General features: G+C 33.1%; 1 pseudogene; it reads right to left on the reverse strand.

Annotated features, from left to right (window-relative positions):
• Window positions 1–18,231, reverse strand: part of LOC137235356 (transmembrane protein 161B-like) — a 120,545-nt pseudogene that overhangs the window by 59,521 nt on the left and 42,793 nt on the right.

Genomic DNA, 18,231 nt, shown 5'->3' on the forward strand with positions numbered 1-18,231 from the left:
TGGTGGGTCTATCTATTTTCCTTTAAGGACTTACAATTTTCGGTTTCGTGACGAAATTAATATACCATTTCATTTTCATGAAAGGTATAAAAACGGGTAGGTACTTTGTGTGAGGATGCAAAGTTTCAGGTTTTTTGTGGTCTGCGTGTAAAAACTATGACTACGAATCACGTATTTCAAAAATATATGACGAAAACGTAACTATTTGATGAAATTTGATGAATTTTGAAGATTCTAGCCGTAAAAAAGGGGTCAAAATGACAGTTTATATGAAGTATATAATATATATACGACCGATCTCTATGATTTTTTCAGACAACAATATATGCTATATACGTAAGCATTTTGTGAAATTTGAAGCTTCTAACTGTTAAAACGGGGCAGAAATTGCGCAAAGTTTCTTATCTGAACAATCGGTTGTATGAGATATATATTATGTGTACCACCGATCTCAATGATTTTTTAAACATCAATATATGCTGTACACGTAAGCAGTTGGTGAAATTTGAAGCTTCTAGCTGTTAAAATGGGGCCGAAATCGTAAAAAAAATATATATATACTATATATATATACTATATATACCATCATATATATATTATATATATCACCGATCTCTATGATTTTTTGACACAACAATACATACTATATACGTAAGCAATCGGTGAAATTTGAAGCTTATAACTGTTAAAATGGGGAAGAAATTGCGCAAAGTTTCTTATCTGAACAATCGGTTGTATGGGATATATACTATATATACCACCGGTATCTATGATTTTCTCAGACAACAATATATGCTATACACGTAAGCATTTGGTGAAATTTGAACATATCTAAACGATTTTTAAGATAAATATAAAATAAAAAATAGGTAGGTAATCTGTGTGAGGATGCAAAGCTTCACGTTTTTTGTGGTCTGCATGTAAAAACTATGGCTACGAATCACGTATTTCAAAAATATATGCGTAAACGTAACTTTTTGATGAAATTTGATGAATCTTGAAGCTTCTAGCCGTAAAAAAGGGGTCAATATGACAGTTTATATGAAGTATATAATATATATACCACCGATCTCTATGATTTTTTCAGACAACAATATATGCTATATACGAAAGCATTTTGTGAAATTTGAAGCTTTTAACTGTTAAAACGGGGCAGAAATTGCGCAAAGTTTCTTATCTGAACAATCGGTTGTATGAGATATATACTATGTATATCACCGATCTCAATGATTTTTTCAGACATCAATATATGCTATACACGTAAGCAGTTGGTGAAATTTGAAGCTTCTAGCTGTTGAAATGGGGTAGAAATTGCGAAAAGTTTCTTATCTGAACAATCGGTTGTATGAGATATATACTATATATAGAACCGATCTCTATGATTTTTCAGACAACAATATATGCTATATACGTAAGCAATCAGTGAAATTTGAAGCTTATAGCTGTTAAAATGGGGTAGAAATTGCGAAAAGTTTCTTATCTGAACAATCGGTTGTATGAGATATATACTATATATACAACCGATCTCTATGATTTTTTCAGACAACAATATATGCTATATACGTAAGCAATCGGTGAAATTTGAAGCTTATAGCTGTTAAAATGGGGTAGAAATTGCGAAAAGTTTCTTATCTGAACAATCTGTTGTATGAGATATATACTATATATACAACCGATCTCTATGATTTTTTCAGACAACAATATATGCTATATAAGTAAATATTCGGTGAAATTTGAAGCTTCTAGCTGTTAAAATGGGGCTAAAATTTGCGAAAATATATATATATATACTATATATATATACTATATATACCACCATATATATACTATATATACCACCGATCTTTATGATTTTTTCAGACAACAATATATGCTATATACGTAAGCATTCGCTGAAATTTGAAGCCTCTAGCTCTTAAAATAGGGCAGTAATTACGAAAAGTTCCTTATCTGAACAATCGGTTGTGGGGGATATATACTATATATACGACCGATCTCATAAATTTTTTCAGGCAACAATATGTTCAATATACGAAAGTATATGGTGAAGTTTGAAGCTTCAATCTGTTAAATTGGGTAAGATATTACAAAAATCCTCTTTTTCTGAAAAATCGGTTGTATGGAGGATATATGCTATAGTGGTCCGATCCGGTCGGTTCCAACAAATGTCTAATCGGACACCCAAATACACCTGCTCACCAAATTTTATCAAGATATCTCAAAAATTGAGGGACTAGTTTGCATACAAACAGACAGACGGACAGACGGACAGACGGACATGGCTAAAACAACTCAGCTCTTCAACCTGATTATTTCGGTATACTTAATGGTGGGTCTATCTATTTTCCTTTAAGGACTTACAATTTTCGGTTTCGTGACGAAATTAATATACCATTTCATTTTCATGAAAGGTATAAAAATAGGTAGGTAATCTGTGTGAGGATGCAAAGCTTCACGTTTTTTGTGGTCTGCATGTAAAAACTATGGCTACGAATCACGTATTTCAAAAATATATGCGTAAACGTAACTTTTTGATGAAATTTGATGAATCTTGAAGCTTCTAGCCGTAAAAAAGGGGTCAATATGACAGTTTATATGAAGTATATAATATATATACCACCGATCTCTATGATTTTTTCAGACAACAATATATGCTATATACGAAAGCATTTTGTGAAATTTGAAGCTTTTAACTGTTAAAACGGGGCAGAAATTGCGCAAAGTTTCTTATCTGAACAATCGGTTGTATGAGATATATACTATGTATATCACCGATCTCAATGATTTTTTCAGACATCAATATATGCTATACACGTAAGCAGTTGGTGAAATTTGAAGCTTCTAGCTGTTGAAATGGGGTAGAAATTGCGAAAAGTTTCTTATCTGAACAATCGGTTGTATGAGATATATACTATATATAGAACTGATCTCTATGATTTTTTCAGACAACAATATATGCTATATACGTAAGCAATCAGTGAAATTTGAAGCTTATAGCTGTTAAAATGGGGTAGAAATTGCGAAAAGTTTCTTATCTGAACAATCGGTTGTATGAGATATATACTATATATACAACCGATCTCTATGATTTTTTCAGACAACAATATATGCTATATACGTAAGCAATCGGTGAAATTTGAAGCTTATAGCTGTTAAAATGGGGTAGAAATTGCGAAAAGTTTCTTATCTGAACAATCGGTTGTATGAGATATATACTATATATACAACCGATCTCTATGATTTTTTCAGACAACAATATATGCTATATAAGTAAATATTCGGTGAAATTTGAAGCTTCTAGCTGTTAAAATGGGGCTAAAATTTGCGAAAATATATATATATATACTATATATATATACTATATATACCACCATATATATACTATATATACCACCGATCTTTATGATTTTTTCAGACAACAATATATGCTATATACGTAAGCATTCGCTGAAATTTGAAGCCTCTAGCTCTTAAAATAGGGCAGTAATTACGAAAAGTTCCTTATCTGAACAATCGGTTGTGGGGGATATATACTATATATACGACCGATCTCACAAATTTTTTCAGGCAACAATATGTTCAATATACGAAAGTATATGGTGAAGTTTGAAGCTTCAATCTGTTAAATTGGGTAAGATATTACAAAAATCCTCTTTTTCTGAAAAATCGGTTGTATGGAGGATATATGCTATAGTGGTCCGATCCGGTCGGTTCCGACAAATGTCTAATCGGACACCCAAATACACCTGCTCACCAAATTTTATCAAGATATCTCAAAAATTGAGGGACTAGTTTGCATACAAACAGACAGACGGACAGACGGACAGACGGACAGACGGACATGGCTAAAACAACTCAGCTCTTCAACCTGATTATTTCGGTATACTTAATGGTGGGTCTATCTATTTTCCTTTAAGGACTTACAATTTTCGGTTTCGTGACGAAATTAATATACCATTTCATTTTCATGAAAGGTATAAAAATAGGTAGGTAATCTGTGTGAGGATGCAAAGCTTCACGTTTTTTGTGGTCTGCATGTAAAAACTATGGCTACGAATCACGTATTTCAAAAATATATGACGTAAACGTAACTTTTTGATGAAATTTGATGAATCTTGAAGCTTCTAGCCGTAAAAAAGGGGTCAATATGACAGTTTATATGAAGTATATAATATATATACCACCGATCTCTATGATTTTTTCAGACAACAATATATGCTATATACGAAAGCATTTTGTGAAATTTGAAGCTTCTAACTGTTAAAACGGGGCAGAAATTGCGCAAAGTTTCTTATCTGAACAATCGGTTGTATGAGATATATACTATGTATATCACCGATCTCTATGATTTTTTCAGACATCAATATATACTATACACGTAAGCAGTTGGTGAAATTTGAAGCTTCTAGCTGTTGAAATGGGGTAGAAATTGCGAAAAGTTTCTTATCTGAACAATCGGTTGTATGAGATATATACTATATATAGAACCGATCTCTATGATTTTTTCAGACAACAATATATGCTATATACGTAAGCAATCAGTGAAATTTGAAGCTTATAGCTGTTAAAATGGGGTAGAAATTGCGAAAAGTTTCTTATCTGAACAATCGGTTGTATGAGATATATACTATATATACAACCGATCTCTATGATTTTTTCAGACAACAATATATGCTATATACGTAAGCAATCGGTGAAATTTGAAGCTTATAGCTGTTAAAATGGGGTAGAAATTGCGAAAAGTTTCTTATCTGAACAATCGGTTGTATGAGATATATACTATATATACAACCGATCTCTATGATTTTTTCAGACAACAATATATGCTATATAAGTAAATATTCGGTGAAATTTGAAGCTTCTAGCTGTTAAAATGGGGCTAAAATTTGCGAAAATATATATATATATACTATATATATATACTATATATACCACCATATATATACTATATATACCACCGATCTTTATGATTTTTTCAGACAACAATATATGCTATATACGTAAGCATTCGCTGAAATTTGAAGCCTCTAGCTCTTAAAATAGGGCAGTAATTACGAAAAGTTCCTTATCTGAACAATCGGTTGTGGGGGATATATACTATATATACGACCGATCTCATAAATTTTTTCAGGCAACAATATGTTCAATATACGAAAGTATATGGTGAAGTTTGAAGCTTCAATCTGTTAAATTGGGTAAGATATTACAAAAATCCTCTTTTTCTGAAAAATCGGTTGTATGGAGGATATATGCTATAGTGGTCCGATCCGGTCGGTTCCGACAAATGTCTAATCGGACACCCAAATACACCTGCTCACCAAATTTTATCAAGATATCTCAAAAATTGAGGGACTAGTTTGCATACAAACAGACAGACGGACAGACGGACAGACGGACAGACGGACAGACGGACAGACGGACATGGCTAAAACAACTCAGCTCTTCAACCTGATTATTTCGGTATACTTAATGGTGGGTCTATCTATTTTCCTTTAAGGACTTACAATTTTCGGTTTCGTGACGAAATTAATATACCATTTCATTTTCATGAAAGGTATAAAAACATAACTTTTTGAAACAAATGCACGGAGCTGCTGGCAGTTGTGAGGAAAAGCTATCAATAACAACGTACATGAAGGACTGCTATGCAATGCAATTTGGAAAATATACCGTCAATTACAGAAATACAAGCAGAATGGCCATATATTTTTGAAAGCGAATACATTTCGCAACACTTCGAGCAACTGGTGGGTATTAAGGCCCATACATTCACAGAAAGTTTTTTAAATAATTCAAGTAAAAAAACCAGGGTCGAAACATTCAATACTATTGATATATATAGTATGCGGCATTGCAAAATATTTTGGCGAAGACACAAGTTATATATTTATGCATTTTGATGTAAGTTATAAAAAATTTTCATATTAAAAAGAAAATACAATTCTAAAAGTATATATATATATTATAAAAATGTGACACCAAAATATATATATTTCTTATTTATTGAAATTCTCATGGGTTAAAAACTGATATTTAGTAGATTTTAATTAAATTAAACTTTAGAAAAGAAAATTGATAATTTATTGTGCTTATACACTGGTCGAAATAAATGTAAGGGCAGGGACTTTTTGCAATTTTCACAGGGTTTTGCTCTAGCTAAATTATTTTCGCTATTTTTTTATAAAAATATATGTCAACACATAATAGGCAATATAAGTTTAAGTTTAAAACTTTATGGACAAGATTTTACTAAGAGTTTTAGAATTCGAGTATGCAGTTTTGTAGCTCATTGAATTTTAGTGCAGTGATGTGTTAATATTAAGTCGGTAAAAATTTTCTTGATTTTTGACATTTTTTTATGAATATAAAAATATTTCATTCAAAAGTTTGTATGAAAGCAAATGTGGCAGTCCGTTAACAAAGTGGCCACAAATAAAAAAAAATTTTGCGTCTTAAGGTTATCACATCATTATACTAGAATTCAATGCTGCATACTCAAAAAAATTCTAAAAAACTCTAAGTAAAAACTTGAAATTTTTCGCGAAATTTTCATAGTCATAAACATTTACTTCTAATGTTTATATTATATATTGGCATACGTTTTTATAAAAAGATAGCTAAACTAATCTAACTGGAACAAAACCAAGCGAAAATTACAAAAAGCCCATGCCCGTATGTATATTTCGACTAGTGTAGGGTTAAAGTTGAAAATTACACATCGATGGGTAATACTGTGTAAGTTTACAACTTCGGTGCTTAAGCTATTAAACATATAAAGCGTAAATTTGCGCATGACTACACATTTAATGTTTAAACTTCGTACACATAAAGTGTTTAATTTTACGCGATTTAAAAGATTATCGTATGGCCTTAAAGTAGCACCGAACTCATTCCAGAGAATGATGACATTAGCATTTGCAGGCTTAAAACCTTCACAAGCATTTCTAACATGGTCGATTTAGTCGTATTAGGATGCTCCGAAAATCATATGATTAAAAATTTACGAGATATTTTCGCAACTTGTAGAAGATATAATTTAAAATTACATCCGGATAAATGTTTATTTTTCAACCAAGAAGTAACTTACCTTGGTCATAAATGCACAAGCAAAGGAATTTTGCCAGACCCCAGTAAACTGTTAAAAATTTCCCAACCACTAAAAATGCGGATGAGGCGAAAAGATTCGTCGCATTTTGCAATTATTACAGAAGATTTATTCCAAATTTTGCAGAATATTCTATCGGTGGACGCCTTTTCGAGATATCGCTTTTAAGGTGGACCAAGGGTGACTCTAGAATGAGTTTGTACGATATGGGTATCAAATGAAAGGTGGTAATGAGTATTTTAAAAGGGAATGGGCTTTAGTTCTATAGGTGAACGCCTTTTCGAGAAATCGCGATACAGGTGGACCAGGGGTGACTCTAGAATATGTTTGTACGATATGGGTATCAAATGAAAGCTGTTTATGAGTATTTTGAAAAGGAGTGATCCTTAGTTCCATAGGTGGACGCCGTTTCGAGATATCGCCATAAAGGTGGACCAGGGGTGTCTCTAGAATATGTTTGTACGATATGGGAATCAAATGAAAGGTGTTACTGAGCATTTTAAGAGGGAGTGGGCGTTAGGTCTATAGGTGGACGCCTTTTTGAGATATCGCTATTAGGGTGGGCCAGGGGTGACTCTAGATGTTTGTATGATATGGGTATCAAACGAAAAGTGTTACTGAGCATTTTAAGAGGGAGTGGGCATTAGGTCTATATGTGGACGCCTTTTCGAAATGTCGCCATTAGGGTGGGCCAGGGGTGACTCTAGAATGTGTTTGTATGATATGGGTATCAAATGAAATATGGTAATGAGTATTTTAAAAGGGAGTAATCCTTAGTTCTTTAGGTGGACGCCTTTTCGAGATATCGCCATAAAGGTGGACCAAGGGTGACTCTAGAATGTTTGTACGATATGGGTATCAAACGAAAGGTGTTACTGAGCATTATAAGAGGGAGTGGGCATGAGGTCTATAGGTGGACGCCTTTTCGAGATATCGTCATTAGGGTGGGCCAGGGGTGACTCTAGAATGTGTTTGTACGATATGGGTATCAAACGAAAGGTGTTACTGAGCATTTTAAGAGGGAGTGGCATTAGGTCTATAGGTGGACGCCTTTTCGAGATATCGCCATTAGGGTGGGCCAGGGGTGACTCTAGAATGTTTGTACGATATGGGTATCAAACGAAAGGTGTTACTGAGCATTTTAAGAGGGAGTGGGCATTAGGTCTATAGGTGGACGCCTTTTCGAGATATCGCCATTAGGGTGGGCCAGGGCTGACTCTAGAATGTGTTTGTACGATATGGGTATCAAATGAAAGGTGGTAATGAGTATTTTAAAAGGGAGTAATCCTTAGTTCTATAGGTGGACGCCTTTTCGAGATATCGCCATTAGGGTGGGCCAGGGGTGACACTAGAATGTTTGTACGATATGGGTATCAAACGAAAGGTGTTATTGGGCATTTTAAGAGGGAGTAGGCATTAGGTCTATAGGTGGACGCCTTTTCGAGATATCGTCATTAGGGTGGGCCAGGGGTGACTCTAGAATGTGTTTGTACGATATGGATATCAAATTAAAGGTATTAATGAGGGTTTTAAAAGCGAGTGGCCCTTAGATGTATATGTGAAGGCGTTCTCGCGATATCGACCAAAATGTGGACCAGGTGATCCAGAAAATCATCTGTCGGGTACTGCTAATTTATTTATATATGCAATACCACTAACAGTATTCCTGCCAAGATTCCAAGGTCTGTTGATTTCGCCTTGTAGAACTTTTTCATTTTCTTCTACTTAATATGGTAGGTGTCACACCCATTTTACAAAGTTTTTTCCAAAGTTATATTTTGCGTCAATAAACCAATCCAGTTACCATGTTTCATCCCTTTTTTCGTATTTGGTATAGAATTATGGCATTTTTTTCATTTTTCGTAATTTTCGATATCGATAAAGTGGGCGTGGTTATGGTCGGATTTCGGCCATTTCTTATACCAAGATAAAGTGAGTTCAGGTAAGTACGTGGGCTAAGTTTAGTAAAGATATATCGGTTTTTGCTCAAGTTATTGTGTTAACGGCCGAGCGGAAGGACAGACGGTGGACTGTGTATAAAAACTGGGCGTGGCTTCCACCGATTTCGCCCATTTTCACAGAGAACAGTTACCGTCATAGAATCTATGCTCCTACCAAATTTGAGAAGGATTGGTAAATTTGTGTTCGACTTATGGCATTAAAAGTATTCTAGACAAACTAAATGAAAATGAGCGGAGCCACGCCCATTTTGAAATTTTCTTTTATTTTTGTATTTTGTTGCATCATATCATTACTGGAGTTCAATTTTGACTTAATTTACTTATATACAGTAAAGATATTAAATTTTTTGTTAAAATTTGAATTTAAACAATTTTTTTTTAAAAAGTGGGCGTGTTCTTCATCCAATTTTGCTAATTTTTATTTAGCACATATATAGTAATAGTAGTAACGTTCCTGCCAAATTTCATCATGATATCTTCAACGACTACCCAATTACAGCTTGCAAAACTTTTAAATTACCTTCTTGTAAAAGTGGGCGGTGCCCCGACCATTGTCTAAAATCTTACTAATTTTCTACTCAGCGTCATAACGTCAACCCATCTACCAAATTTCATCGCTTTAACCGCCTTTGGCAATGAATTATCGCATTTTTTCGGTTTTTCGGTATTTTTGATATCGAAAAAGTGGGCGTGGTTATAGTCCGATATTGTTCATTTTAAATAGCGATCTGAGATGAGTGCCCTGGAATCTACATACCAAATTTCATCAAGATACCTAAAAATTTACTCAAGTTATCGTGTTAACGGACAGACGGACGGACGGACGGACGGGCATGGCTCAATCAAAATTTTTTTCGATACTGATGATTTTGATATATGGAAGTCTATATCTATCTCGATTCCTTTATACCTCTACAACCAACCGTTATCCAATCAAAGTTAATATACTCTGTGAGCTCTGCTCAACTGAGTATAATAACTATTCAGATTTACTAATTCCACAACAAAAATTGTCTGAAGGTATTTTTATTGCAAACACACTAGCAAATTCACAACAAACATTTGTTCAAATTATAAATACAACAAATAAAAATGCAATACTTCAAGATTTTAATATACGTACAGAAAACTTGAATGATTATACAATAGTTAAAAATAATAAACTCGAAAATGAGGCCAACAATAAGGAAAAATTAGAAAGGTTAAATAAAAATTATCCAAACTTTGCAAATAAATCACTGAATGCATTATGTGCAGAATTCATTGACACTTTTTCATTGGAAACAGAATCAATTACCACTAATAATGTTTACAAACAAAAACTTCATATGAAAGACAATAACCCAGTCTACGTAAAAAATTATAGAATACCAGAAGCTCATAAGAGTGAAATTAATAAACAAGTAAATAAATTAATTAAAGATGACATAATAGAACTTTCAATTTCAGAATTTAATAGTCAAATTTTATTAGTACCGAAAAAATCACTACCGAATAACCAAGAAAAAAGATGGAGAATGGTTGTAGATTACAGACAGGTAAATAAAAAATTAACCGCAGATAAATTCCCTTTACCAAGAATTGATGACATACTACATCAGTTAGGAAGAGCTAAATATTTTTCATGCCTAGACTTAATGTCTGGATTTCACCAGATTGAACTCAGCGAGGAATCGAGAGATATCACATCCTTTACAGAAGATACACTCTAAAAACAGCATGTAATTTTACCCAAGAAATAAGTTGACCTTTCAACAAAATAGTGCGTACTAAAGCGCAAAAAATGCTTAAAATTTACTCTCAAACATTTTTTGTGTAGTATTGCGGTTCTTATGATAACAAGTATACATATTAAAGGAATTTCGAACATTTAATTTGTAAATTTCATCGAATTTGCGCATGCAAAATGTAAAGTTCAACAAGCGTGTTTACACGTACACAGCCAATGTTTCAAAGTAAGAATTTATTGCGTACAATTGCATGCAATGTTTCGTTTAACACACAAAATCGTTCAAACAACGCACGATCATGCACGAAAGACATTCGTAATGAACGCTTGTGGATTAAAAGACTTAAATCGTGGTATTGCAATGAGTTAATTAATATTAAATAATATTTGGTGCACAAAAGTGATTATTATTGTTTACTAATAATATTTATAAGCGCAGGTAAATCAATTTATATATATTAAAGATATACGAGTATAATATTTGTGAAATGAAACAAAAAAAAAAAAAATTTGTTCGTAAGCAAAGAAGACGCTCAAATCTGCTGCAACAAACATGCAATAATTGGCAGCCCAATAACTTATCGGAATGCAAAGACAAGCGAAAAAAAACATAACTTTTTGAAACAAATGCACGGAGCTGCTGGCAGTTGTGAGGAAAAGCTATCAATAACAACGTACATGAAGGACTGCTATGCAATGCAATTTGGAAAATATACCGTCAATTACAGAAATACAAGCAGAATGGCCATATATTTTTGAAAGCGAATACATTTCGCAACACTTCGAGCAACTGGTGGGTATTAAGGCCCATACATTCACAGAAAGTTTTTTAAATAATTCAAGTAAAAAAACCAGGGTCGAAACATTCAATACTATTGATATATATAGTATGCGGCATTGCAAAATATTTTGGCGAAGACACAAGTTATATATTTATGCATTTTGATGTAAGTTATAAAAAATTTTCATATTAAAAAGAAAATACAATTCTAAAAATTATAATTATAAATTATAAAAATGTGACACCAAAATATATATATTTCTTATTTATTGAAATTCTCATGGGTTAAAAACTGATATTTAGTAGATTTTAATTAAATTAAACTTTAGAAAAGAAAATTGATAATTTATTGTGCTTATACACTGGTCGAAATATATGTAAGGGCAGGGACTTTTTGCAATTTTCACAGGGTTTTGCTCTAGCTAAATTATTTTCGCTATTTTTTTATAAAAATATATGTCAACACATAATAGGCAATATAAGTTTAAGTTTAAAACTTTATGGACAAGATTTTACTAAGAGTTTTAGAATTCGAGTATGCAGTTTTGTAGCTCATTGAATTTTAGTGCAGTGATGTGTTAATATTAAGTCGGTAAAAATTTTCTTGATTTTTGACATTTTTTTATGAATATAAAAATATTTCATTCAAAAGTTTGTATGAAAGCAAATGTGGCAGTCCGTTAACAAAGTGGCCACAAATAAAAAAAAATTTTGCGTCTTAAGGTTATCACATCATTATACTAGAATTCAATGCTGCATACTCAAAAAAATTCTAAAAAACTCTAAGTAAAAACTTGAAATTTTTCGCGAAATTTTCATAGTCATAAACATTTACTTCTAATGTTTATATTATATATTGGCATACGTTTTTATAAAAAGATAGCTAAACTAATCTAACTGGAACAAAACCAAGCGAAAATTACAAAAAGCCCATGCCCGTATGTATATTTCGACTAGTGTAGGGTTAAAGTTGAAAATTACACATCGATGGGTAATACTGTGTAAGTTTACAACTTCGGTGCTTAAGCTATTAAACATATAAAGCGTAAATTTGCGCATGACTACACATTTAATGTTTAAACTTCGTACACATAAAGTGTTTAATTTTACGCGATTTAAAAGATTATCGTATGGCCTTAAAGTAGCACCGAACTCATTCCAGAGAATGATGACATTAGCATTTGCAGGCTTAAAACCTTCACAAGCATTTCTAACATGGTCGATTTAGTCGTATTAGGATGCTCCGAAAATCATATGATTAAAAATTTACGAGATATTTTCGCAACTTGTAGAAGATATAATTTAAAATTACATCCGGATAAATGTTTATTTTTCAACCAAGAAGTAACTTACCTTGGTCATAAATGCACAAGCAAAGGAATTTTGCCAGACCCCAGTAAACTGTTAAAAATTTCCCAACCACTAAAAATGCGGATGAGGCGAAAAGATTCGTCGCATTTTGCAATTATTACAGAAGATTTATTCCAAATTTTGCAGAATATTCTAGAATAATAACAAGACTTTGCAAGAAAAATGTAGTTTTCGACTGGACAGAGGATTGCAAAAATCCATTGACTATTTGAAAGCTGCGTTAATAAGCCCTAATATCCTACAATATCCCGATTTCAATATACATTTTTGTATAACAACTGACGCAAGTGGGTATGCTTGCGGAGCAGTGTTAAGCCAAGAGTATGAAGGAAAACAATTGCAAATTGCCTATGCATCAAGATCATTTACTAAAGGAGAAATTAATAAAGCAACAATTGAGAAATAATTAGCGGCCATTCATTGGGCCATAACATATTTTAGACCATACATTTACAGTAGACAATTTTTGGTCAAAACAGACCACAGGCCCTTAACATTCCTATTTTCGATGAAAAATCCGTCATCAAAGTTAACTAGAATCAGATTAGATTTGGAAGAATATGATTTCGAGGTGGAGTATATCGCAAGTACGCGTGACGTAATGTCTCCTAAGCTCAGAATCTCACGGAACTTTGAAGTGCCCATTTTGGACAGGACCCACTGGGAAATAGGGAATCCTTATAACGACCCTGACACAGAGGTCTGGTACACGGATGGATTGAAATTAGATGACGGAAGAACGGGAGCTGGCATCTATGGGCCAAACTTCAAAAAATCGATACCAATGGGATGTTACCCTACGATATTTCAGGCAGAAATTCATGCAATAGAGGTATGTGGTAGAGAATGTCTGCGGAGAGGCTCAACATCGAAGAGCATCTACATTATTTCGGACAGCCAGGCGTGCCCTGCAATCCTACATAGTTACATCTAAGCTGGTGGATGAATGCACTGAAATCCCTAATGCCCTGGGAGCCAAAAACAAGGTTTTGTTGGGATAGGTTCCCGGATATCAGGGACATGAAGGTAATGAACATGCAGATTACCTAGCAAAGCAGAGTGATACGTCAGCATTTTATAGTCCAGAGCCCTTTTGTGGACTCACAAAAGCACACACCAGGGAAACTATAAGTAACTGGGAAACTAAACAATTCAGACGTCACTGGGTTGATTGCCCAGGGCAAAGGCAGGCCAAACTGTTTATACTTCCGGCAACGAAAGTATAAGCCAAACTCATTAACCTAAGCAGGGAGGACCTAAGAACTCTTACTAGCTACTACACGGGACACTGCGGTCTACGATATCACCTAAGTAAATTAAATCTATCTGATACCCAAATTTGTCGTTTCTGTGAGCTGGATGATGAAACGCCGGTTCACATTCTCTGCGAATGCATCGCTCTAGCTAGGCAGAGACTATCCCGTCTAGGTGGTGGGACTCTTAGTCCCTATGTGATATATAGTGAAAGGCCTGAAGAGGTACATAGACACATCAAGAGCCTCCAGATACAAAATTGGGCTGAAAGGTCTTGCACAATAGATATGCAAAAAGGTCGCAGTGCTTCCAGACCAATTAATAATAATATCGCAGGTAAAGAAAACTATGTAGCCGACGCATTATCACGCATAGATATTAAAGACCTAAAACAAATATCGGTAGAAGCGTGCAAAATATTAAAAGTTACTACTAGATCGGAAACTAACAAAAATTATAACAATAAAGATCCCAGTAGTAAAAATGAAGAAATGACAAGTAAGGACGGGACTTCATACCTTTCATGAATGGGGCTGAACAATAATTTTATCCCGTTCGTAATCTCCGAATAATCGGATGTATAATATAAGAAATATCTAGTGAACAGATCTACATACCTAAACGATTTTTAAGATAAATATAAAATAAACAAGTAAGGACGGGACTGTCTTCGGCTGTGCTGAAGACTTCATACCTTTCATGAATGGGGCTTAACAATAATCTTATGCCGTTCGTAATCTCCGAATAATCGGATATATAAAATAAGAAATATATAATGAACAGATCTACATACCTAAACGATTTTTAAGATAAATATAAAATAAAAAATAGGTAGGTACTTTGTGTGAGGATGCAAAATTTCAAGTTTTTTGTGGTCTGCGTGTAAAAACTATGACTACGAATCACGTATTTCAACCATATATGACGTAAACGTAACTATTTGATGAAATGTTATGAATTTTGAAGCTTCTAGCCGTAAAAAAGGGGGAAAAAACACAGTTTATATGGGGTATATAAAGTATGTACCACCGATCTCTATGATTTTTTCAGACAACAATATATGCTATATACGTAAGCATTTGGTGAAATCTGAAGCTTCTAGCTGTTAAAACGGGGCAGAAATTGCGCAAAGTTTCTTATCTGAACAATCGGTTGTATGAGATATATACTATATATACAACCGATCTCTATGATTTTTCCAGACAACAATATATGCCATATACGTAAGCATTCGGTGAAATTTGAAGCTTCTAGCTGTTAAAATAGGGCTAAAATTGCCAAAATATTTATATATATATACTATATATATATAATATATATACCACCATATATATACTATATATACCACCGATCTTTATGATTTTTTCAGACAACAATATATGCTATATACGTAAGCATTCGTTGAAATTTGAAGCCTCTAGCTCTTAAAATAGGGCAGTAATTACGAAAAGTTTCTTATCCGAACAATCGATTGTGGGGGATATATACTATATATACGACCGATCTCATCAATTTTTTCAGGCAACAATATGTGCAATATACGAAATTATATGGTGAAGTTTGAAGCTTCAATCTATTAAATTAAGTAAGATATGGTGGTTCGATCCGGCCGGTTCCGACAAATGTCTAATCGGACACCCAAATACACCCGCTCAACAAATTTTATCAAGATATCTCAAAAATTGAGGGACTAGTTTGCATACGAACAGACAGATGGACAGACGGACATGGCTAAATCAACTCAGCTCTTCGACCTGATTATTTCGGTATACTTAATGTTGGGTCTATCTATTTTCCTTTAAGGACTTACAATTTTGGGTTTCGTGACGAAATTAATATACCATTTCATTTTCATGAAACGTATAAAAATAGGTAGGTACTTTGTGTGAGGATGCAAAGCTTCACGTTTTTTGTGGTCTGCATGTAAAACTATGACCACGAATCACGTACTTCAAAAATATATGACCTAAACGTAACTATTTGATGAAATTTGATGAATTTTGAAGCTTCTATCCGTAAAAAAGGGCCAAAAATGACAGTTTATATGAAGTATATAATATATATACCACCGATCTCTATGATTTGTTCAGACAACAATATATGCTATATGCGTAAGCATTTGGTGAAATTTGAAGCTTCTAGCTGTTAAAACGGGGCAGAAATTGCGCAAAGTTTCTTATCTGAACAATTGGTTGTATGAGATATATACTATGTATACCACCGATCTCAATGATTTTTTTAGACATCAATATATGCTATAAACGTAAGCATTTGGTGAAATTTGAAGCTTCTAGCTGTTAAAATGGGGCCGATATCGCAACAAAAAAAAAATATATATACTATATATACCATCATATATATATTATACATATCACCGATCTCTATGATTTTTTGACACAACAATATATACTATATACGTAAGCAATCGGTGAAATATGAAGCTTATAGCTGTTAAAACGGGGTAGAAATTGCGAAAAGTTTTAGTATGATTTTTTGACACAACAATATATACTATATACGTAAGCAATCGGTGAAATTTGAAGCTTCTAGCTGTTAAAATGGGGCTAAATTGCGAAAATATATATATATATACTATATATATATACTATATATACCACCATATATATACTATATATACCACCGATCTTTATGATTTTTTCAGACAACAATATATGCCATATACGCAAGCATTCGGTGAAATTTGAAGCTTCTAGCTGTTAAAATGGGGATAAGATTGCGAATATATATATATATATATATATATACTATATATATACTATATATACCACCATATATATACTATATATACACCGACCTTATGATTTTTTCAGACAACAATATATGCTATATACGGAGGCATTCGTTGAAATTTGAAGCCTCTAAGCTCTTAAAATAGGGCAGTAATTACGAAAAGTTTCTTATCTGAACAATCGGTTGTGGGGATATATACTATATATACGACCGATCTCATCAATTTTTTCAGGCAACAATATGTGCAATATACGAAATTATGTGGTGAAGTTTGAAGCTTCAATCTGTTAAATGAGTAAGATATGACAAAAATCCTCTTTTTCTGAAAAATCGGTTGTATGTCTAATCGGACACCCAAATATACCCGCTCACCAAATTTTATCCAGATATCTCAAAAATTGAGGGACTAGTTTGCATACGAACAGACAGACGGACATAGCTAAATCAACCTGATTATTTCGGTATACTTAATGTTGGGTCTATCTATTTTCCTTTAAGAACTTACAATTTTGGGTTTCGTGACGAAATTAATATACCATTTCATTTTCATGAAAGGTATAAAAATAGGTAGGTACTTTGTGTGAGGATGCAAAGCTTCACGTTTTTTGTTCTGCATTTAAAAACTATGACTACGAATCACGTATTTCAAAAGTATATGACCTAAGCGTAACTATTTGATAAAATTTGATGAATTTTGAAGCTTCTAGCCGTAAAAAAGGGCCAAAAATGACAGTTTATATGAAGTATATAATATATTACCACCGATCTCTATGATTTTTTCAGACAACAATGTATGCTATATACGTAAGCATTTGGTGAAATTTGAAGCTTCTAGCTGTTAAAACGGGGCAGAAATTGCGCAAAGTTTCTTATCTGAACAATCGGTTGTATGAGATATATACTATGTATACCACCGATCTCAATGATTTTTTCAGACATCAATATATGCTATTCACGTAAGAATTTGGTGAAATTTGAAGCTTCTAGCTGTTAAAATGGGGCCGAAATCGCAAAAAAAATAATATATATACTATATATATATACTATTTATACCATGATATATATATTATATATATGACCGATCTCTATGATTTTTTGACACAACAATATATACTATATACGTAAGCAATCGGTGAAATTTGAAGCTTCTAGCTGTTAAAATGGGGCTAAAATTGCGAAAATATATATATATATACTATATATATATACTATATATACCACCATATATATACTATATATACCACCGATCTTTATGATTTTCAGACAACAATATATGCTA

The sequence above is a fragment of the Eurosta solidaginis genome, chromosome X (genome assembly GCF_040869045.1).
Source record: "Eurosta solidaginis isolate ZX-2024a chromosome X, ASM4086904v1, whole genome shotgun sequence".
NCBI lineage: Eukaryota > Metazoa > Arthropoda > Insecta > Diptera > Tephritidae > Eurosta > Eurosta solidaginis.